The 25,009-nt window shown below is 43.7% G+C and overlaps 1 pseudogene; it reads left to right on the top strand.

Moving 5' to 3' along the window:
• Nucleotides 1–24,630: 24,630 nt before the first annotated feature.
• On the top strand, nucleotides 24,631–24,748 carry LOC126196893 (5S ribosomal RNA; annotated as a pseudogene).
• Nucleotides 24,749–25,009: the final 261 nt, after the last annotated feature.

Here is a 25,009-nt window from a genome sequence, read left to right as displayed (position 1 = left end):
GTTAGAAGTCCATAAAGAAATCGACGAAAAATTGCAAGAAGTTCAAGGTATTTCGGAACACAGTAAAAGAGAATTAGGGGGTATTTTACGAGATAAAGCAGAGGTATTTTTACCTAAGACTGGCGGTATTAAACACTTTCAGTACAAGTTTGAAGTAAAACAGCACAAACCATTTAGAGTGCCACCCTATACAGTCCCATTAAGCTACAGGAATTAAGTATTCCAGGAGATATCTAAAATGTTAGATGACGATATTATTGAACCAGCTTCCTCCACATATAACAGCCCGCTCCATATTGTACAAAAACGAGATGGGAGCATCAGGTTAGTGCTTGATTCCAGACAGATCAACACAATCATAATCACTGAGACAGATCGCCCAGAAAAATTAGTGGAATTGATACAAAACTTCCACAGTGCTAAGATATTTTCATCAATTGATTTATGGAGTAGTTTCTGGCAAATAGAATTGGCCCCAGAATGTAGAAAATTTTCAGCATTTATCGTATTCGGTAGATGTTACCAGTTTAAACGATTGCCATTTGGTTTAAACATATCATCAGCAGCGTTTATTAGGGGATTTAATACTATACTCAATCCTGAAATTTTACAAAAAATTACTTGTTATGTTGATGATGTGATTATAGCAGAACCCTCTTGGGAACATCACAACGACACATCAACTCAGTTTTTACAGATCATGGAAGAGCATGGGGTCACAGTAAATATAACAAAATCCAAATTTGGAAGCCGAGAGGTCAAATTTCTAGGACACATAATTTCAGAGAAAGGGGTAATGCCCAAACGGCAATCAAAGAATTCTGTACTCTATATAATAAGAAAACTCTCAGAGGATTTTTAGGTCTCACCGGATTCTATAGAAAATTTATTTGGATCGACTCTCTCGCAACACTACGCCTATGTGCATTGACTGGAAAAAACACGCCATGGGTATGGGATCAACAAGCCAATGAAGAATTTTTAAAAGTGAAAATCGCACTAACAGCAGCACCGATTTTAGCACATCCTGATCTAACACAAAATTTTTGTATGGCCACTGATAGCGCGAAAACAGGTTTGGGAGTTGTTTTATTCCAAGAATACGAACAGGCAGGGCTAAGATCATATAGAACAATTGCATTTGCCAGTCGTGTACTCACAAAACGCGAGAAAAACTATACAGTCACGTAGCTGGAAGCATTGGCCATTGTATGGGGCTCCCAACGTTTTCGATACTTCCTATTCGGAAGAAAAACGAAAGTATACACTGACCACAAAGCATTAGAATTTCTGTTATCCGCCAAACTAACTCATGGGAGGTTAGCCAGATGGATGTTAATACTACAAGAATTTAACTTCACTATTACACACATACCAGGACCAGCGAATGTATTAGCAGATGCTTTATCACGATGTCCACAGGGTGCATCCAATAACATAGGTTTGGAAGCAGCACAAGACCAGTTTACAATGCACTATATGAAACAAGTACCTTTCGAAAACTACAGTACGACAGCGTTGAAAAACATAGGCAAAGAACAGGACAAGGATCCCGAAATACTAGGAATCAAACACAAGTGGAGAAGTAAGGATTTTCCAGACATTCGACAGCACTATCTCGTAAAAAACAATGTTTTATTTTTTAGGCGAAATGTTGCAACGAATGAATGGTTAATTTATATCCCAGATGAACTAATTAATAAGTACATGTAGTATACACATTTAAGTAATTGCCACTTTGGAGCAAAGAAATGCTTTTTAAAAATAAAACAAACAACCCATTTTCCTAATATGGAAAGACGAATTAGAACAGTATTAGTGAAATGCAAAAAAATGTATTAAGGCTAAACACGTCACTTTCCAAACCAAACCAACTATGTTTCCAATAATCCCTAAAAAATTAAAACAAATAGCTGCAACAGATTTGATGGGGCCCCTCCCACGCACAAAAAATGGATATATTTTCATATTTGTCGTTTTGGAACTTACTTCTAAATATGTTACCTTGACACCATTATAACAGGCTACAGGTCTTACTATAAGTAAAGCATTTAGACACGATTTTCTCAGACAAGTAGGTTGAGTGGAACGAATAATTTCGGATAATGGCCCACAATACAAATCAGTGCAATGGCAGAACACGTTAAAACAACACATAATAAAATCCATCTACATATCTAAGTACAAACCTAGCATAAATCCAGCAGCACGATCTATGAAGGACATAGGCACTTTATGCCGATTATATGCAGGCAAAAGACACAACACTTGGGATATATACCTTAAAGACTTTCAAGAAGTAATAAATGAAATGCCACATAGCACTACACTACTACCTCCAGTTACTGTACTTAAAAATATTGAACCCCCAAACATAACCAGAGAAAATGTTAGATTTCCTATTGTACCACGTAGACAGCACAAACAAGTCATAGCAACATCACTCTCCAACATCAGAAAGGCAGCCATTAAAAGAAATGAAAGAGGAGATAGAACAGCAATTGAAAGAACATTCTCAGTAGGCCAGAAAGTATTTGTAAAAACACACTGTCTCTCCAGCAAACCGAAACACAAAATACATAAGTTTTACGCTGTATACAAAGGACCTATCATAATTAGCCGAATTGCTCATGATAATGCTGTGGAACTAATGAACCCAAAAACAGGTAAAACCTTAGCCCTTCACCATGTGAGCCATATCAAAAAATTTGAAGATTAATTTTATTACTGGTAAATAATTAGCACAATATTTCAAGTTTATGTTGCAGATAAGATCGCCAGGAGAAAGAAGAATGAAGAGAGAGGAAGGTGGGAAAAAGAAAGTAGTTTCAATAAAAGCAAAAACAAAAATAACACCATGAGTACCATGGATTAAGGTGAAGGGATAAAGTGTAGATAGTCTAACAGCATGAAATACTAAAATGCTATACACCACGACACTACACAAAAATAAAAAACGAATTTGAGGATTCTTGTAGAAGTTAAGACTCAAAATATCTTTGAATTGTAACATGGAAAGGGCGCCGAAATTTGTAAAGCTTTTTAAGAAGGCTTAAAACAATGTAGGTACTAGACATATGTTAGATGATTATAAGTAAAACTTTTTGTAAGAACCATTGTAAAAACTCCAGCAAAGACCAGATGCAATGACCCACAAGTTGCAATGCGAGAAGTATCAAGAAAGAAAAGGACGTAATTAGCAAGACACGATTCCTACAAGGCAGAAGCATCGAGAGAAGGGAAAGGACAGCAAGACCAACAGAGGGCCCTTGTATCCAAAGTGGGCAGTAAATCTGCCCGCTAAGCAGAACCTTGCTGGGACAGAACACAGAAGGCCAAGAGGGTCTTGGGACGCCCCGACTCAGCGGAGCAAGCAAAAAACGGCCTGACGAGAAGACAGCTTGGGTAAGCCACCACTGGCAAAAAATATGTGTAAAAGTCACACTATTGCTATTAAAAAGCACGCTGATGCACGAAAATGAAGAAAACTTCCTCAAAGTAGAAATGAGATGTGCAAACAATTTATCAAACTGTTTCTAAGAGGAGAACTTCAAAGCGACTAGTTTTCAATAAATATTCCCATATCCTGCCCAGAGAAGAATCAAGAATCAAGTAAAAAGCAGAGAAAAAGCAGGAAGAACAGAAGTTGAAGATTCGCAAGATTGAGACCAAGAAAGAAGATGGGTGAAGAATAGACGACATACCTTCCCAAATCCCTATCCTATTGTAATCTAGTCGTCTGCAAAGTATCACAACGGAAAACGAACGCTTTCAGCGACACATAACGATGAATTTCACGTGTACAAAGCCAATAATCCACGAGATTCTGCACTCACAGCGTCATTCGACTATGGGACCTCCACAACAGCAACACACCGTTGCAAAGCCAACAAGGAACGATGAACGAAGCTGTACATCAAATACTTGCCCACATCCATCTCTCTCAAGTCCATCACCTTCGTGCAAAAGCATTCGCCAACCTCATGCCTAAACATTCATAGGGTTGTGTGAATGTGTGAAATTAAATTATGTGCTGTAGGAATCGTGCAAAAGAAATGTGTGAAAAACTAAATAAGTTAAGCACACCAGACAGATAATAAACTACAAAATAACAGTGATTGACTATGGACTTAAGTAAAAAGAAACAGACTATCGATAAAAATAAGTCATTAGTTTTGAAATGGACAGTATATAAAGAACAAAAGTAAGGCATAATAAACAGTAAAACTATATGCCACTTATTTTCTCCTCATAAAAATAAAAGAATAACTATATTTTACTTATTTTCTCCTTATAAAAACAAAGAATAAAGAATTATCTTGTTGGATGTTTTCCCTTTTTTTAACATTTGTACCATTTGTTAGGGTAATATCTCAATACTTGTGTATGTATATTTCTTTGTCAAAGCAATTCTTGGAAATAATTCTTATTTGTATTGTAAATTGTATTTGTAAATGTATTAAAACATTTCCTTTTATCAATAGTGCAATTTATAAACAATGTTGAAATGAGTGCCTAGAAACAAAAACATTTTACTTGTACATGATATTTAGAAAATGTGTTAGGATTAGATTTTACTTTATTACTACATTTATAAAAAAAAATTTCTAAGAAAATCGATGTGAAAGACCCCTCACTTTCGATAACCAACTTCTTAAAAAACAAACTTCACACTTAAATAAAGAAAGAAAATAATAAAAAACTAATAGTGATCATAGCATAAAAATATTCTTGTCTTGTCAATATAAACATATTTTTGAGATTAATGTGGAAGAATATAAAAAATATAAATTAGTAATACAAACTAGCATAGAACTAGAATAATATGGCTGAACAGTAGGCAACAAAATTTAGATACAGGAATAATTTTTGACTGACTTAGACAAAGATTCAATCATTGCGTAACTTCAGTACTAAAATTAAGTTCGAAGGGTGGTGATATGTAAGGTGTCAGGCAAATCGAACACCTTCCATGAATACCCTGACATGATAAGCAAATCCAGCAGTATGTCACATAGCTCCGAAGAAATCGTGACATTAAATTAACCAAAGTAATACGATTAACGAGTGAGCAAATGGAATACCACAGACTAGTACAAGAATGCCTAAATGCATGTCATACCTTCCCACTGTGAAACAGACGCAGTTCCGAGGGGAGAAACGAGAACAGAAGCCGAGAGCAGAACCGTGTTAAGCTAGAAGGCTCTATGATAAGGGACGGACACCCACGTCGCTAGCTGACCCCCAAAACCACCCCCCCCCCCCAGCCCATGTTAAAAGATAGAGCCCTCCAGAAGAACAGTAAGGATCTTACGATAACACTAAAAGGGCCACACCAGCTGCAAGTTTTAGCGTGAGACTTTTTCGCGTCTCTGTTACGTTGCAAACGTTGAAAACATTGCCCCACCACGAAAAGTATATAGTTTCTCATTGGATAGACAGAATTTTTGTAGGTGGAGCTTAACGTTAACATTGAGACCCTGATTGGTCAGATGAAAACACAGCCAGATCGTTTTTTTTAAACCAACTTCGGTAAATTGTAGTAAGGAGAAGTTAGGAGAGCGTTGCTTGCGAGATGGCGAGGTGCGTGGAGCTCTGCCGCCCGCCGTCCCCTGACGCTGTCCAACCAACAACAAGGTAATGAACGCACGTGATGCCGCATAACAGTACATAAAGCTTCACTCAGAACTGCAGAAGTCACATCTGTTACACCCCGTTCTGCGTAATACTAGTGTCGATCGTCAATTAAAGCTCATGGTATTCACATTTGCTACGTGAAGCCAAAATCTGAAACGCGATGATTTTTCTGTTATATAATTACTGGGAAGCCACATCAGCCACTGTAATTTACGACAAGATAGATAAGTAATTAAAGATAATTGAGGGTCACTGTAGACCATTTTGATAGTTTTCTCTTTTATGAAACTTAACTTAAATCTAGATTATAGATGTGATATGGCATAGGTCATCCTTCGATCCATTGTAGAACTTGGAAACCCATTCAGGGAATATTCGTTTTTGTTGAATGCAGTTGGTTTTTATCATCCTGTATTAAAACATTTCCTTTTATCAATAGTGCAATTTATAAACAATGTTTTGTGAGTAGAATAAAATTTCCGATGGTAAACTTAACTGCTTTTTCCACGTTATTTTACCATCTAACTAAAAATAGTAAAGCCTTGAACCCCTTCCACTAAATTTAGTTTGTATTAAGATTCTTTTACAGGGAGTGCAGTGAAGCTGACGCTGAAATCATTAAGTATTTGCTTGTATCATCGCTAGTCTCACTGAACTCTTCTGAACTCTAAATGTCATGTGTGGTCTGGCGTCTCCTTACCATCATCATGTCCCAGGTTCAAAGTAGTTAATTCCCTAAAAAACACGCTCAGAGCGTCGTTGCGCAAAAGTGGTAGGGAGACACGACTTAGAACAAACAGACACCACGCAGAATGTTAGACCAATTGTGTAACCTTCACCCTAAAACAATACAAGGGAAAGGTGACTGTCTACATAGTAATTCGAACTCCAACACCTCTCGTTTTACAGTTTTGAAGTTAATCACAGTTAATTCAGAGCAGCTTTAAACGTTTTACAGGTACTTTGAATAATTTAGCAGGTACTACTGTTTATAAAAACGATAACAAAAAGCTGATGCACAAAACTTACTGAACTTCAACCTCAAATCCAGTTGCCACTTAATCTCATTACACACATGGAGACGAGACCAAATTTTTACCACATATAAAATGAAACTGGTATAGGCATACGTATTCAAAGACGGAGATATGTAAACAGGCAGAATACCGCGCTGTGGCTTGCAACGCCTATATAAGACAAAAAGTGTGTGCCGCAGTTGTTAGATGGGTTAATGTTGCTACAATGGCAGGTTATCAAGATGTGAGATTGAACATGGTCTTATAATCGGTGCACGAGGTAGCAATGAAGTGGTCATTTTCCCGTACGACCTTTCAGAAGTGTACCGTGGATAACAGGAATCCGGTGAAACATCAAATATCCGACATCGCTGCGGCCGGGAAAAGATACTGTAAGAACGGGACCGACGACGACTGAGGAGAATCGTTCAGCGTGACAGAAGTGCAACCCTTCCGCAAATTGCTGCAGGTTTCAGTGCTGGGCCATCAACAAGTGTCGGCGTGCGAACCATTCAACGAAACATCATCGATATATGCTTTCGGAGCCGAAGCCTGGGCCGTTCAACACCGACATTGGACTGTTGATGACTGAAAACATGTTGCCTGATCGGACGGGTCTTGTTTCAAATTGTATCGAGAGAATGGATGTGTACGGGTACGTAAACAACCTTGTGAATCCATGGATCGTGAATGTCAGCAGGTGACTATTCAAGCTGGTGGATGCTTTGTAATGGGGTGTGCGCAAGTGAAGTCATATGTCTACATGTGACTGTGACAGGTGACACGTACGAAGCACCCTGTCTGATCACCTGCATCCATTCATATCCATTGTGCATTCCGATGGACCTGGGCAATACCAGCATGACAGTGCGACACCCCACACGCCCAGAATTGCTACAGAGTGATTCCAGGAACACTCTTCAGTGTTTAAACTCTTCAGATGGCCACCAGACTACCCAGACATGAACATTTTTGACCATATCTGGAATGCCTAGCAACATGCTGTTCAGAAGAGATCTCCACCCCCTCGTACTCAAACCGATTGACGGATAGCCCTGCAGGATTCTTGGTGTCAACTCGGATTCATGGTGTCTACTCCCTCCCTTCAGACATTAGTCGAGTCCATGCCACGTCGTGTTGTTGCATTTCTGCGAGCTCGCGGGGACGCTACACGATTCTAGGCAGGTGTAGGCTTTTCAGTGTGTATGTATTAGTTGATGGCTGAGATACTAGAACAATACATTTCCCACCATTACGCATATTAACCGGAAAGAAATGTTATTATGTCCTTTATTTGAATTTTCAGGATATTTTTCCTATTTAAAAGTTTTACCTCGCCCTAACGTAGTTGAAGTTGGAATAAAGTTTGTGCACAAATGATTCCAAATTACAGAAAAAATTAATATAAACTTAAGGAGATATGAGTACCTAAATTCTGAAAAATAAAACCTGCGGGAAACTGCGAGCGAAGAAATGAATATTAAGGTGGCATTTATTCATCATCAAGCTTCCTGTTGGCATTACTTTTAGCAAGTCTTGCTTCTTTAGTGACTTGATGAGAGAATCTTTGAGCACCCGTAATTTGTCACAACTAAGCAATTGGTCTTTCGAGCTAGAGCCACATTTTATGCCCAAATTTCTCAACACTCCCAATAAGCAATCACTCCATTATTGAAACATGTCATAGCACACAAAAGAATATCTACACCGCAAAACCAATAGCACTTAGGCAACAAACTTTCAGTAGGATGTAAGCAAAACATTTCATGAAAACAAAACTAAACGGGAGCAAAGATGACATTTACAGGTGCTGCAGTGTTAGCAACATATACAATACATCCTAAACAGAATCGCTTGAAGCAAAATTTTCCAGTTGTTTTGAAAAATATTAACAGTTTTCTATAATTAAAATGAAGGGGTCATGACAGTGTTCACATCCTCAGCTCTAAAGTTTAGTACATTTTTATTGGTGATGTTTCATTCTATACGCAATAGTGAATATATCTTTCTAATCAGAAACGACTGTAGAATTTAATAAAGTCACATAAAAATTGATTTTTCCATCACCGAAAAGCACCCTGCTTTGTTTAGCAATTTTCATTAAATGATATGTTTGTGACGATATTAATAAGTTTTCATTAATATTTTTTTGGAGTTATGCCCCGTTGTTAACAATATGAACAACATAGTAAAACTCTTTCAACTGTATTCGGCCTTAAAAGATAGCTCCAGATATACTTTTACCTTGTAACCGTTTTAGATATTTTGTTGAAGGATGGAGAAGTGACCTATAAAAAGCACACTAAAGCGTTGTTCTGTTTCCGGCTCAGTAACTAGCTCTTTTGCCAAAGATAATTATGTTTTTAGTGCGAATGATATGAAGGAAGTCACCTGAAAAGAAGTTAATTCAGTTAATGATTCTACATGTGAACAATCAAGAGATGTTACTGGAAGATTCAGGAAGTATGATCAAAGTTATTTATCTGCAAGATCCACGAACGATAGCCGTTTGTCTCTTGCAGATAGCATAGTTCCACCAAATTGTTCTGTGGCACCAGCTAAAATTCGTCATTTTAAATCTTTTTATAGCGATCTCAAAAAAAGTCGAATTCATCATTCGATTGCATCGCGAAGTTTTAAAAACAAAAATGTTTGTGGGTGAAACGACAAAACGGTGAATGAAAAGCAATCGAGGATTCTTACCTATTTTAGCTATCAGAAATTTCAGTGGTGGAAAATCTTAATAAACTTTCTGAAAGGGAGATGGTAAATTTTATGTTATTTGAAAAGCAGCAAAAACGTTAAGATTCAATTTTCGAATGAAACGGTAACACAACAAATATACAGTACAAACGTGTGATTCTAGCGGGCCAGTTGGAGACCCAGTATTAATTATCATCATAATGTATAAGACCAAACCGCATACTGCACGATCTTCTTTTAAGCTAATCTCCACCAACACATACTAGCAGAGTTAAAATATCTGGTCACCTGGTTGATCTGTGTAGCGATGGAGCAAAGGCCATCAGTCGTGTAGTCGTGGGGCTGTACGGCTTATTAAAAATTTCACCAAACACTGTTCAGATGGGTCGAATGGCTCTGAGCACTATGGGACTTAACATCTGAGGTCATCAGTCCTATAGAACTTAGAACTACTTAAACCTAACTAACCTAAGGACATCACACACATCCATGCCCGAGGCAGGATTCGAACCTACGACTGTAGCGGTCGCGCAGTTCCAGACTGAAGCGCCTAGAACCGCTCGGCCACACCGGCCGGCATCAAACACTGTCCTAGTGCAAGATCTACTGGGAGGCACGTGCTACAAAGGAAAATTATCCCCCAGGTATTGGAATGCTCCTGAGTAGGTCATCATAATCATTAAATCATTAACGTCAGACTATCTCGGCCATTAAATAATCGTTTATTCAAATTCTGTAACAGGACATGGGAAGTGTACAGACATATGTCCTTTTGCATACTCAGCTCAGGTAGGTATCTAAACAAAAATGTACCACACCATATTTGTGGCAAACCATCTTCGAAAATCCGCACTACGACTCACTTTCTGCAACGATTACATTCGACAAAGGCTTTGAAAGTGGAACGCTTCCTACGTGACGTATCTGAGGTCCCAGCTTCTGACATTTTCGGCGTCCATTTGTCCTTCTTAAGCAGCATGGCGTACGTGGAAAGTCGTGAATGACGCGGCGTACGGAAGAACACTTCGTGACAGCAAACAGGGACTACCCTTTTGTCACGCAGACGATAATGTCGGCGCTGTCACTGTAGACCACGCAAGCCAGGGCATGCGCACCATAGGACCTTTCGAAATATCATTCGAGCTCCCGGCGGAACATGTTATCACGACTTTCTGCCACTATGGCTCTGTACGTTGTCACACTGCCGAACGCTGGGCGCAGTTCCAAGCGCACCCCTTCTTAATGGTGTACGATAGAATGAAAGTATCTTTGATAAGATTGTTCTAAATTAATTATTCAGCAAACCTGCATCTGACTGTGTCTGTGAACTTGTTTCTTGCACTCCTCCATTTTGCCAGAAATGCAACATGTATTTGACTCAGTAACCAAGTTTAAGAGAATAATGCCGTTTGTGCAATGGCATTGAGATGGTACTGGAAAATTAACTTTTGTCCCTGATATATACTTGGTTCTTTCATTGGTGGGTAACTTTACCTTACCACTCATTTTCATATTCGATAAAGGCAAAGGATGTGGATTATGATTCAGGATGTTAGATTTAAACACAATGTTGATCTCAATATGTTGTTGTTGTTGTTGTGGTCTTCAGTCCTGAGACTGGTTTGATGCAGCTCTCCATGCTACTCTATCCTGTGCAAGCTTCTTCATCTCCCAGTACCTACTGCAACGTACATCCTTCTGAATCTGCTTAGTGTATTCGTCTCTTGGTCTCCCCCTACGATTTTTACCCTCTACACTGCCCTCCAATGCTAAACTGGTGATCCCTTGATGCCTCAGAACATGTCCTACCAACCGATCCCTTCTTCTAGTCAAGTTGTGCCACAAACTTCTCTTCTCCCCAATCCTATTCAACACTTCCTCATTAGTTATGTGATCTACCCATCTAATCTTCAGCATTCTTCTGTAGCACCACATTTCGAAAGCTTCTATTCTCTTCTTGTCCAAAATATTTATCGTCCATGTTTCACTTCCATACATGGCTACACTCCATACAAATACTTTCAGAAACGACTTCCAGACACTTAAATCTATACTCGATGTTAACAAATTTCTCTTCTTCAGAAATGCTTTCCTTGCCATTGCCAGTCTGCATTTGATATCCTCTCTACTTCGACAATCATGAGTTATTTTGCTCTCCAAATAGCAAAACTCCTTTGCTACTTTAGGTGTCTCATTTGCTAGTCTAATTCCCTCAGCATCACCTGACTTAATTCGACTACATTCCATTATCCTCGTTTTGCTTTTGTTGATGTTCATCTTATATTCTCCTTTCAAGACGCTGTCCATTCCGTTCAACAGCTCTTCCAAGTCCTTCTGACAGAATTAAAATGTCATCGGCGAACCTCAAAGTTTTTATTTCTTCTCCATGGATTTTAATACCTACTCCAAATTTTTCTTTTGTTTCCTTCACTGCTTGCTCAATATACAGATTGAATAACATCGGGGAGAGGCTACAACCCTGTCTCACTCCCTTCCCAACCACTGCTTCCCTTTCATGTCCCTCGACTCTTATAACTGCCATCTGGTTTCTATACAAACTCTAAATAGCTTTTCGCTCACTCTATTTAACCCCTGCCACCTTCAGAGTTGGAAAGAGAGTATTCCAGTCAACAGTGTCAAAAGCTTTCTCTAAGTCAACAAATGCTAGAAACGTAGGTTTGCCTTTCCTTAATCTAGCTTCTAAGATAAGTCGTAGGGTGAGTATTGCCTCACGTGTTCCGATTTTTCTACGGAATCCAAACTGATCTTCCCCGAGGTCGGCTTCTACTAGTTTTTCCATTCGGCTGTAAAGAATTTGCGTTAGTATTTTGCAGCCGTGACTTATTAAACTGATAGTTCTGTAATTTTCACATCTGTCAACACCTGCTTTCTTTGGGATTGGAATTTTATATACATATATATATATATATATATATATATATATTGTTAAAATTTTAAATCATACACAAAACCTACCATCTCAAACATTTTTGTAGCACGAAACACTCTTACAAAAAATTTTACCAAACGCTTACTGTCTCAAACCTTGGACATACAAATCCTAACTGCGAACATTATCTGTTGTTGTTGTTGTTGTTGTTGTGGTCTTCAGTCCTGAGACTGGTTTGATGCAGCTCTCCATGCATACAGTAAAGCTGCATGTCCTCGGGAAAAATTACGGCTGTAGTTTCCCCTTGCTCTCAGCCGTTCGCAGTACCAGCACAGCAAGGCCGTTTTGGTTAATGTTACAAGGCCAGATCAGTCAATCATCCAGACTGTTGCCCCTGCAACTACTGAAAAGGCTGCTGCCCCTCTTCAGGAACCACATGTTTGTCTGGCCTCTCAACAGATACCCCTCCGTTGTGGTTGCACCTACGGTACGGCCATCTGTATCGCTGAGGCATGCAAGCCTCCCCACCAACGGCAAGGTCCATGGTTCATAACAAAACCAATTTGAAATCATTATAATTCTTTCTCATTTACGTGCTAAAGTTTGGTCTGGGGCAGCGAGCGCGACCTACCTTACAGCTGTCACCACATGTCTGCTCCCTCTGGGCACCTACCTGCGACTCCACGGTTCTTTTACTGCGAGCGCCCGGCTCTCTTAACCATCAAAGATGCTCCTAATCAAAGATATTATACTCGTTCAACCTTGCCTGTTGGCAACTACCGACTATTTTCTGGAGCTACCCTGATCACGCCTTAGTACATACCTTTCAATATCACCATCGAGCTCCGTTGCCCCGACTCGTCTTACCTACAAATCAGTCGGTGCCACGTGGTCGTTACATAAGACGGTCGACCTAAGACAGGGAGCGGGTGCGGCAAAGAAGGCCACCTCAACTCTGAATGTCTTCAGCGGCGCATCCCCCAACTGGCCGCCGCTACCGTGGCGCCCTTCTTACCCAGCACCTGCCCGTCTGTGCTCTCTTTTCCTCCCGCTATCTGTCGTCAGTCGGACCACGTACCAGTGTCCCTTCGAGCTGCCACGGATGACGCCGGGGTCGACGGTGTCACGCGTCATGCTCCAGCCTGACGCGACTCCAGCACCGATATCAACTGCGACTACTGCTGATCCCATCCCGGTATTTGCAGTTCGAGTGTTAACAGACATAGGCGACATAAAAATGAAAAAAAGCTTGCATACTTTGCCTACTTTCATTCCATAATGTCATATGGTATAATATTTTGGGGTAACTCTTCAAGTCAACCAAAAGTTTTCAGAGTCCAAAAGCGTGTAATACGTTTTATTTGAGGAGTAAATTCACGGACGTCCTGTAGAAACCTCTTCAAAGAACTGGGTATACTAACTACTGCCTCTCAGTATATTTACTCCTTAATGAAATTTGTCCTAAATAATATATCTCTTTTTCCAACAAACAGCTCAGTTCATACATACAATACCAGGAACAAAAATGATCTGCAAAAGTACTTAAAAGCACTTACTTTCGTTAAAAAAGGGGTACACTACTCAGGAACACTCATCTTCAATAATTTGCCAGGAAACATAAAAAATTTAGTTACAAATAAAGATCAGTTTAAAAGGAGCCTGAAAGACTTACTAGTGGCTAACTCCTTCTACTCCACTGACGAATTTTTTAATAGAAACAAATGATGTATTGTATATACTCATACTACTAATATTGTTATTTCAGCTTAAAAAATGATGTATTGTATATACTCATACTATTAGTACTGTTATTTGAGCTTTTTAAAAAAAAGTGACATGTTCGACATCCACGGTGATTTCCCTAAATCGTTTCAGGCAAATGCCGGGATGGTTCCTTTGAAAGGGCACGGCCGATTTCCTTCCCAATCCTTCCCTAACCCGAGCTTGCGCTCCGTCTCTAATGACCTCGTTGTCGACGAGACGTTAAACACTGAGCACCACCACCACCACCACCACCACATCCACGAGGATCTCCTCAGTACGGATCTATGGAATGAAAAACTAATCTAATCTAATCTAATCTTGATGGCATGAACGTCACATTGCTTATCGTCCCAGCGAAGATCTTTCTCCCGACCGCCGTGATTCTCTTCTGCCTCCCGACACAGACGGCTCCAGAGGAGTTGTCGCATTCTCTCGGGACAACTCAGCTCCCCCTGAAGCTCCTGAGGCCATCTGGCCCTTCGAGACTTCAGAGAACACGCACGGAGACAAGAATGATGACAACGCGACGCTGGATCCGGCTGTGCCGTAACCTACTCTGCCGGCTCGGCCTGGTGAACCTTTAAGGACTCCACTGTTACTGCCGCCACCGAGCCGTCCTCCGCTCCTACGGACGAGATGGAACATATGAATGCTGCGAAGACAGCGCTCTCTACGACGTGGAGCGACGACGGCTACGCTGACCCGAGCTCCGCTCTGGGGACGAAGGTACCCCAGACGGAGACCTTGTTACGGCGACCCCTACGCCGTCACGTGGCCTAGGCACAGCTCACCACTGTGTCGTCTCTCTTCAACCACCCGATGGTTAGGTCCCATCCGCGGCGGGGCTCGACTCCAAATGTACCGAATAGCAACTTACTTACTTACTTTCCGTGTCTGGAACTAAACTTCAGACTTCCAAAAATCAGCAGCCAATATGGCCTTGTGATTTGCCTCCCACAAGTCATTCATTGTGCAAGGCTGGTCTAAATATGGACAGATAAGTAGGTGTTGAGGATCCTGGACAGAACCACACAGACAGAGGGTGTCCTCATTCTCTTTTAGGAAACCCCATTGCTGCAGGTATGTCTTACACTTTGGCACTTCTACCCTCATACGGTTTAGGGTTCTCCAGACTGTGTATGGTAGGTCTCAACCAGGCGCCAGTTCTTCTTTTACATCTTTATGGGGGTTTCTCAGGTCGATTTCCCACCTTTTCAAATGATTCTCTCCAGCCGACCCTTCCAGGCCTCGGGTACGTGACAGGAAACTCTTCCTCGAACAAAGCCGTCGGTCAGCACGCTAGTGTCCATATACATGGTGACGGATGTCGTTTTCTTGCTTGGTTTTTTCGGCTTCGGCAGCGATGTCACGTTGCATGTTGGGCGGTGCGATCCCCATGATTAAGTACATTTTGTGCACTGGGGTTGGCCTCGAGCATCCGGTAACAATCCGTGTCATTTCACTCACCGCGACATCAACTTTCCTCGCGTGTGTTGATGCAGACCATACTGGAGCGGCGTATTCCGCGGCTGACACACTGAGCGCAAGGACTGAAGTTCTCAGGACTTTTGGGTTTGCACCCCAGGATCCGCTGGTTACTTTCCTGATGATGTTGTTTCTAGTTGAGACTTTTTCCCTTGTGGCATTACAATGGTATCTATAAGTCAGTGTGCGATACAACGTGACACCAAGATATTTGGGCGTTTTACAATGCTCGAGACATTCACCTCTCCATATTACATTTAATTCACGATTTGCCTCCCTGTTCTTTAAATGGAATGCACAGACCTGCGACTCGGAAGGGTTCGGCCTTAGGTGGTTTGCCTCATAATACTGGGAGAGAGCTTCCAAGGTACTGTTTAATTTCTCCTCTACATCCATAAAATTGTTACCTTGGGCTGCAACTGCAGTGTCATCAGCATACATAAATTGGCGCGTGATGTTTGGCACTGGTTGGTCACTTGTATATATATATATATATATATATATATATATATATATATATATATATATATATATATATATATATACACTCCTGGAAATGGAAAAAAGAACACATTGACACCGGTGTGTCAGACCCACCATACTTGCTCCGGACACTGCGAGAGGGCTGTACAAGCAATGATCACACGCACGGCACAGCGGACACACCAGGAACCGCGGTGTTGGCCGTCAAATGGCGCTAGCTGCGCAGCATTTGTGCACCGCCGCCGTCAGTGTCAGCCAGTTTGCCGTGGCATACGGAGCTCCATCGCAGTCTTTAACACTGGTAGCATGCCGCGACAGCGTGGACGTGAACCGTATGTGCAGTTGACGGACTTTGAGCGAGGGCGTATAGTGGGCATGCGGGAGGCCGGGTGGACGTACCGCCGAATTGCTCAACACGTGGGGCGTGAGGTCTCCACAGTACATCGATGTTGTCGCCAGTGGTCGGCGGAAGGTGCACGTGCCCGTCGACCTGGGACCGGACCGCAGCGACGCACGGATGCACGCCAAGACCGTAGGATCCTACGCAGTGCCGTAGGGGACCGCACCGCCACTTCCCAGCAAATTAGGGACACTGTTGCTCCTGGGGTATCGGCGAGGACCATTCGAAACCGTCTCCATGAAGCTGGGCTACGGTCCCGCACACCGGTAGGCCGTCTTCCGCTCACGCCCCAACATCGTGCAGCCCGCCTCCAGTGGTGTCGCGACAGGCGTGAATGGAGGGACGAATGGAGATGTGTCGTCTTTAGCGATGAGAGTCGCTTCTGCCTTGGTGCCAATGATGGTCGTATGCGTGTTTGGTGCCGTGCAGGTGAGCGCCACAATCAGGACTGCATACGACCGAGGCACACAGGGCCAACACCCGGCATCATGGTGTGGGGAGCGATCTCCTACACTGGCCGTACACCACTGGTGATCGTCGAGCGGACACTGAATAGTGCACGGTACATCCAAAGCGTCATCGAACCCATCGTTCTACCATTCCTAGACCGGCAAACGAACTTGTTGTTCCAACAGGACAATGCACGTCCGCATGTATCCCGTGCCACCCAACGTGCTCTAGAAGGTGTAAGTCAACTACCCTGGCGAGCAAGATCTCCGGATCTGTCCCCCATTGAGCATGTTTGGGACTGGATGAAGCGTCGTCTCACGCGGTCTGCACGTCCAGCACGAACGCTGGTCCAACTGAGGCGCCAGGTGGAAATGGCATGGCAAGCCGTTCCACAGGACTACATCCAGCATCTCTACGATCGTCTCCATGGGAGAATAGCAGCCTGCATTGCTGCGAAAGGTGGATATACACTGTACTAGTGCCGACATTGTGCATGCTCTGTTGCGTGTGTCTATGTGCCTGTGGTTCTGTCAGTGTGATCATGTGATGTATCTGACCCCAGGAATGTGTCAATAAAGTATCCCCTTCCGGGGAGAATAAATTCACGGTGTTCTTATTTCAATTTCCAGGAGTGTATTATACAGAGCTGGGGCGAGGACGCTTCCCTGAGGTAGGCCATTCCTCTGATTTCTCCACCTGCTCTTCTTGCCATGGAGACAGACGAAATATCTCCTGTTATGTAGGAAAGTACCTATCAGTGATGTTAAATGGTAATCTCTTGTCACATTATATACTTTCCTAAGGAGCCTCCGCTGGTTTACAGTATCATATGCAGCTGAAAGGTCTATGAATGCCACTCCCGTTATCTCTTTCCTCTCAAACCCATCCTCGATATGTTGGGTCAGGGTCAGGACTTGACCGCAGCACGATTTGCCTGGTCGGAAACCTGCCTGCTGTGGGATGATCTGTTGTTCCAGGACGCTTTCTACCGAATAGCAACGATCAACACTAACAAGGTGAAGAGTCTTCTGCTGCGAGATGTGATATGGGTATCGGACGTTGAAGTTGCACCACTACAGGAAGTGGCCACACGTCCGGACGTTGAGAGCTGTAACACATATCCCTCTCCTGGTGACTACTTGGGACGTGGCGTAGCCATCTATGCTGGCGAGGGCATCCAGGTAGCTGATGTCAGATATCTTCAGTCCGCCAGAGGCGTGTCAGTCACTGCTGGCAGTCACTGTAGTGGGAACGCGCCAACATTTACGGTCCGCCAGGCTCCTCCGGCACGCATGGCAGAGTACGCATGCAGGAGAAATGGCCCCTTTATTTTTTGGGCGCTGTGACCGTTACTTGCTTGGGGGCGATTTTGATTGTTTCCTGTACCCTAAGAATCAAATGGCCCACTACAATGCCTGTCAAGAATTGCGCCTCGTCGAACGTGATCTACAACTGCGCGACACTTGGGAAGTTCGGCACGGCGACGCACCTGGACATAGTTATCAGACGGGTCAGTCTGCGAGCAGCCTTGAGAGGATTAACGTCTCTCGGGAACTCACACCTGCATTTCAAGGTGCAGAACTTTGGCCTTTGGCCTTGTCGGACGGCTGTGCCTACATCTGCAACGTTCTCCTCCCGTAACGAGTGGTCTGTCGCAGTCGCCACCTTGGAAGCTGAGCACCTCCCACCTCCTCGATCTCGACTGCCTTCAGTGCGTTACCGATACATGGGCCACCTAGGTGCTGCGCAGCCTTGGCTTAGTGGCAGCAACGTGCCAAACCTGCCATCGACCGTAGCTTGACCGAATACGGCAAGCAAGTGGCTGCGTGGCGCCGGCACACTACCGACTAATTCTACGCCGTTCTCCGCGACCTGGACTCTCAGCTACCCGTCTCTGAGACCCAGAGGGAACGCGGCGGTACTGAGGCACAAATTGTGAAGCTGACGCGCCGTAGACTGCATGGTGTGGTGGTGAGGACCGGGCGTCAAGATTCGACGTCACACGAACACCCCACCATCCATCATATCGCTTCAGAAAGAAACAACGGCAGCAACGATTCATCACCGAGAACTACACCTGTCGCACCCTGCACGTCACTTGTCAGGCCGAAATCGTCAGTACCTTTGTAGACCACTACATCTACATCTACATCCATACTCCGCAAGCCACCTGACGGTGTGTGGCGGAGGGTACCTTGAGTACCTCTATCGGTTCTCCCTTCTATTCCAGTCTCCTACTGTTCGTGGAAAGAAGGATTGTCGGTATGCCTCTGTGTGGGCTCTAATCTCTCTGATTTTATCCTCATGGTCTCTTCGCGAGATATACGTATGAGGGAGCAATATACTGCTGGACTCCTCGGTGAAGGTATGTTCTCGAAACTTCAACAAAAGCCTGTACCGAGCTACTGAGCGTCTCTCTTTCAGAGTCTTCCACTGGAGTTTATCCATCATCTCCGTAACGCTTTCGCGATTACTAAATGATCCTGTAACGAAGCGCGCTGCTCTCCGTTGGATCTTCCCTATCTCTTCTATCAACCCTATCTGGTACGGATCCCACACTGCTGAGCAGTATTCAAGCAGTGGGCGAACAAGCGTACTGTAACCTACTTCCTTTGTTTTCGGATTGCTTTTCCTTAGGATTCTTCCAATGAATCTCGGTCTGGCATCTGCTTTACCGATGATCAACTTTATATAATCATTCCATTTTAAATCACTCCTAATGCGTACTCCCAGATAATTTATGGAATTAACTACTTCCAGTTGCTGACCTGCTATTTTGTAGCTAAATGATAAGGGATCTATCTTTCTATGTATTTGCAGCACATTACACTTGCCTACATTGAGATTCAATTGCCATTCCCTGCACCATGCGTCAATTCGCTGCAGATCCTCCTGCATTTCAGTACAATTTTCAATTGTTACAACCTCTCGATATACTACAGCATCATCCGCAAAAAGTCTTAGTGAACTTACGATGTCATCCACAAGGTCATTTATGTATATTGTGAATAGCAATGGTCCTACGACACTCCCCTTCGGCACACCTGAAATTTATTTCGGAAGACTTCTCTCCATTGAGAATGACATGCTGCGTTCTGTTATCTAGGAACTCTTCAATTCAACCACACAATTGGTCTGATAGTCCATATGCTCTTACTTTGTTCATTAGACGACTGTGGGGAACTGTATCGAACGCCTTGAGGAAGTCGAGAAACACGGCATCTACTTGGGAACCCGTGTCTATGGCCCTCTCAGCCTCGTGGACGAATAGCACGAGCTGGGTTTCACACGATCGTATTTTTCGAAACCCATGCTGATTCATACAGAGTAGATTTCTAGGCTCCAGGAAAGTCATTATACTCGAACATAATACTCGTTGCAAAGTTCTACAACTGATAGACGTTAGAGATATAGTTCTGCACATCTGTTCGACGTCCCTTCTTGAAAACGGGGATGACCTGTGCCCTTTTCCAATCCTCTGGAATGCTACGCTCTTCTAGAGGCCTACGGTACACCGCTGCAAGAAGGGAGGCAATTTCCTTCGTCTACTCTGTGTAAAATGGAACTGGTACCCCATCAGGTCCAGCGGCCCTTCCTCTTTTGAGCAATTTTAATTGTTTCTCTATCCCTCTGTCGTCTATTTCGATATCTACCATTTTATCATCTGTGCGACAATCTAGAGAAGGAACTACAGTGCAGTCTTCCTCTGTGAAACAGCTTTGGAAAAAGACATTTAGTATTTCGGCCTTTAGTCTGTCATCCTCTGTTTCAGTACCATTTTGGTCACAGAGTGTCTGGACATTTTGTTTTGATCCACCTACCGCTTTGACATGAGACCAATGTACCAGGTGGGGCCTACCAACACCTCGCTGAGGAAGTTGTATTACGACACGTCACACGCGCCTTCGCCGGCGATGAGGCGGAGGAGCTGACGGAGCCAGTTACTTGCGACAAGGTCCACGGTGCAGTCAACAAAGGTGCTTTGAAAAACTCATCTGGCGTCGACGAATTGCCGACAGAACTTTATCCCCTCCTTTTTGCACTAATGGCGTCGTGGTGGACGACAGTGTTTCATAGACCGATAACGACAGTCTTTGTCACGGTAGTTATTGTATTCGTGCACAAACGGATAGCGGGAGCTATGACAGCACATTAACGTCCCGTAACTCTGCTTAATGCTGACAGTAAAATTTTTGCACGGTTCCTGGCATGGCGGAGCGTTGCCTCGAAATGCTTTCTTGCATTCTGTCCCCAGAACACACAACTCCGGGTAGCTCAATAAATATACAAAGGGCCACATAGGAATGTCGCGATTTGAATGTACTGGCAGCGGAATGGTGGCTGCCATTGATTTTGACAGCGCTTTCCGCAAGGTGCAGCATCGTCTTCTATTCTCCTTAATGGGTTTTCCAGCCCCTTTTGTCTCTATCAAATGGTTCAAGTGGCTCTGAACACTATGGGACTTAACAGCTGAGGTCATCAGTCCCCTAGACTTAGAACTGCTTACACCTAACTAACCTAAGGACATGCCACACATCCATGCGTGAGGCAGGATTCGAACCTGCGACCATAACAGCAGCGCGGTTCCGGACTGGAGTGCGTAGAACGGCTCGGCCACAACGGCCGGCTTGTCGCTATCATCTGGCGCCTGTACAGCAGCGCTGAATCTCCGATTCAGGTCTATGGCCGGATGATGGGACCAGTGACCATACGCCACATCATTAGGCAAGGTTGCCCACTTCCGACACTACTCTACGTCATACCCATGGAACGTATGGAACTGCAGCCGTCAGCACCATGAATATGGCTAAATCCTCGGCAAAGAGCATTGGACGCAGCCTCTCACACGATGACTTAGCATCTTTCCCGTGCTTACAGAACCTAAGATACCTTCGTATCATTTTCCCTCCACCGTGCGTCGCTCCGCTGCCATTACTTTGCGACGTACTCTCCAAATTACCCGCATGGGAGTACAACAAAATATCTTCCGCAGACTTGATTCTTCGCAGCGTTTCGAATACCTCAACCATCATATGGCGTCCAAGATGGTCCACATCGCTCAGGTGCTTCTACTGCCAACAACTATTGCACACAGGCTCCATGCCTCGTTCGTATACTTTCTTACGGCCGGTAAGCTCTTTGAGGTCCATTAGGAAACGCGAGTCGGATCGTGGACTGTCAGAAGTTTGAACGTGGTAGGGAAGCTACAAAATCTGAAAAGTGAATGCAAAGACTCAATCTAGATATAGTGTGTGTGTGTGTGTTGGGGGAGGGAGGGGGGGTTCAATGAAGTGAGATTGAAAGAAGACAAGGATTTCCGGTCAAATGAAAATAGGGTATATCAAGAGCAGCAGAGCATGTTATGGTGGGAGTAGGATTCGTTAAGAGTAGGAAGAAAGGACAGAGTGCATGTTAGTGGGAAAGTTCATCTCATCAGAATCGACGGCAAAATAACACCGACAACGATGGTTCAGGTACATACGCCGACGTCGCAAGCTGAAGAGTGATCGGGTAATTCAGGACGTAAAGGGAGTTGAAAATCTAATAGTCTGGTGAGCTGGAAGGCGGCTGCAGGGGAAGAAGTAGAAGAAAGGGTTACGGGAGAATATGGGCTTGGTGTTAGGAATGCGAGAGGAGAAAGACTAATTGAGTTCTGCAATAAGTATCAGCTAATAATAGACTGCTCTGTTCAAGAATCACAAGAGGAGGAGGTGTACTTGGAAAAGGCTGAGAGATACGGGGAGACTGTACTTAGATTACGTCATGGTCAGGCTCAGATTCCAAAATTAGATATTGGAATGTAGGATGTAGCCAGGAGCAGATGTTGACTCAGATCACAATTTAGTACTGAGGAAGAGTAGGCTGAAGTTTAAGAGACTAGTCAGGAAGAATCAGTGGGCAAAGAAGTGGGATACCGAAATACCAGGGAATTAAGAAGTACACTTCAGGTTTTCTACGGCTATAGAGACTGTGAGGAATAATTCAGTAGGTAGAAAAATCGGGAAACGTTCATAGGATCCGTCGATCTGGAAAAGGCGTTCGACAATGTCAAATGTTGCAGATGTTCGAAATTCTGAGGAAAACAGGGTAATCTATAGGGAGAGACGCACGATACACAACAAGTACAAGAGTCAAGAGGGAATAATAAGAATGGAAAATGAAGAACGAAGTACTGGTATCAAATAGGGCGTAAGACAGGGGAGTCTTTCACCCGTATTGTTCAATCTCTACATCGAGAATGCAAGGATGGAAACAAAAGAAACGTTCGAGAGTGGAATTAAGATTCAGGGTGAAAGGACATCAATGATAAGATTCGCTGATGACATTGATATTCTCAGTGAAAGCGAAGAAGAATTACAAGCTCTTCTGGACGGAATGAACATTCTGCTGAGTACACTGTAAGAACTGAGAGTAAATCGGAGAAAGACGAATGTAATGATAAGTAGCAGAAATGACAACAGCCAGAAATTTAACAATGGGATTGATGGTCACGAAGTGGAAAAAAAAAAAGGAATTCAGCCACCTAGGCATTAATATAGCCCCTGACAGAGGGATCCAGGAGGACATCAAAAGCAGATTAGCATTTCTATCCCAGAAAAAGCTACTAGTATCAAACATAGGCCTTAAATTGAGGAAGAAATTTCTAAGAATGTACGTTTGAAGCGCAGCATTGTATCGTAGTGAAACATGGACTTTGAGGAAAACTGAACAGAAGAGAATCGAAGCAGTTGAGATGTGGTGCTATAGATGAGTGTTGAAAATTAGGTGGACTGATAAGGTGAGGAATGAGGAGGTTCTGCGCAGAGTCGGAGAGGAAAGGAATATATAGAAAACACTGGCAAGAAGAAGGGTCGGGATTGTAGGACATCTGTTAAGACATCAGGGTACTGGAGACAGCTGCAGACTGTTAAACCTCTGGAGGAAGAACTGCGGGCCTTGGCCTTGTCAGTGTGCTACTCCGAGTGTCGACCTCGTGCTGAGTCAACTATGCGAAATAAGATCGTCGTAACTTCTGAATGGTTTGCGTTGGGACGTTCAAACTGCTCGGTTGGCTGCGGGGCATGATGGGAATTACTATGCGCATTGTTGTTTGGTTTAGCGACGAAGTCCACTGTCATTTGGATCGGTTCGTCAATGAGCAAAATTTGGGCATTTGGAGGACTCGAAATGCGCATTTCCCGATCGAGAAGTCTCTTCACCCTCAACGGGTGACTGTGTGGTCTGCAGCCTCCAGTCACGGACTGATCGATGCGATATTCCTTGATGGAACGGTGACTACCGAACGGTACGTGTGGGCTTTCGAAGATGATTTCATACTCATTATCCAAAGTAACCCTGATTTCGACGAGATGTGGTTCATGCAAGACGGAGCTCGACCCTATCGAAGCAGGAGAGTGTTTGATGTATTGGAGGGGCACTTTGGGGAACACATTCTGGTTCTGTGGTACCCAGAGGCCACCGGCGAGGGCCTCGATTGGCCGCCATATTCTCCGATTCTGAAAACATACGACTCCTTTTTGTGGGGCTACGATAAAGACAACGTGTACGGCAATAACCCCAAAATCATTGCTGAAATGAAAGCAGTCATTCAGGAGGTCATCGACAGCATCGATGTTCCGACACTTCAGCGGGTCATGCAGAATTTCGCTATTCATCTGCGCCACATCGTCGCCAGTGATGGGAGGCGTATCGAACATCTCATAACCTAAATCCGAATATCAGTAGTGACGTTTACGTGTTGAGTAAAGTGTGTGCAGGCCGTAGTTTGTAACTAATTTACGTTCTTTTCATGTAGTTCAATGGGCAACAGCCTTGCCGCAGTGGATACACCGGTTCCCGTGAGATCACCGAAGTTAAGCGCAGTCGGGCGTGGTCGGCACTTGGATGGGTGACCATCCAGGCCGCCATGCGCTGTTGCAATTTTCCGGGGTGCACTCACCCTCGTGATGCCAACTGAGGAGCTACTCGACCGAATAGTAGCGGTTTCGGTCAAGAATACCATCATAACGCCCCTCCTACCCGCATCATCCACTGAGGATGACACGGCGGTCGGACGGTCCCGGCAGGCCACTCGCTACCTCACGGCGGAGTGCTTTTTTCCATGTAGTTCAATATTTGTCACCATGCACGTGGTCACAATGCACAAGCAGCGGAACGGTAGGGCCTCCCTTATGCGCAGCT

This window comes from Schistocerca nitens, chromosome 7 (genome assembly GCF_023898315.1).
Source record: "Schistocerca nitens isolate TAMUIC-IGC-003100 chromosome 7, iqSchNite1.1, whole genome shotgun sequence".
Lineage (NCBI taxonomy): Eukaryota > Metazoa > Arthropoda > Insecta > Orthoptera > Acrididae > Schistocerca > Schistocerca nitens.
Note: the sequence above shows the minus strand (reverse complement) of the source record. Positions and strands in the feature narration are given on the sequence as shown.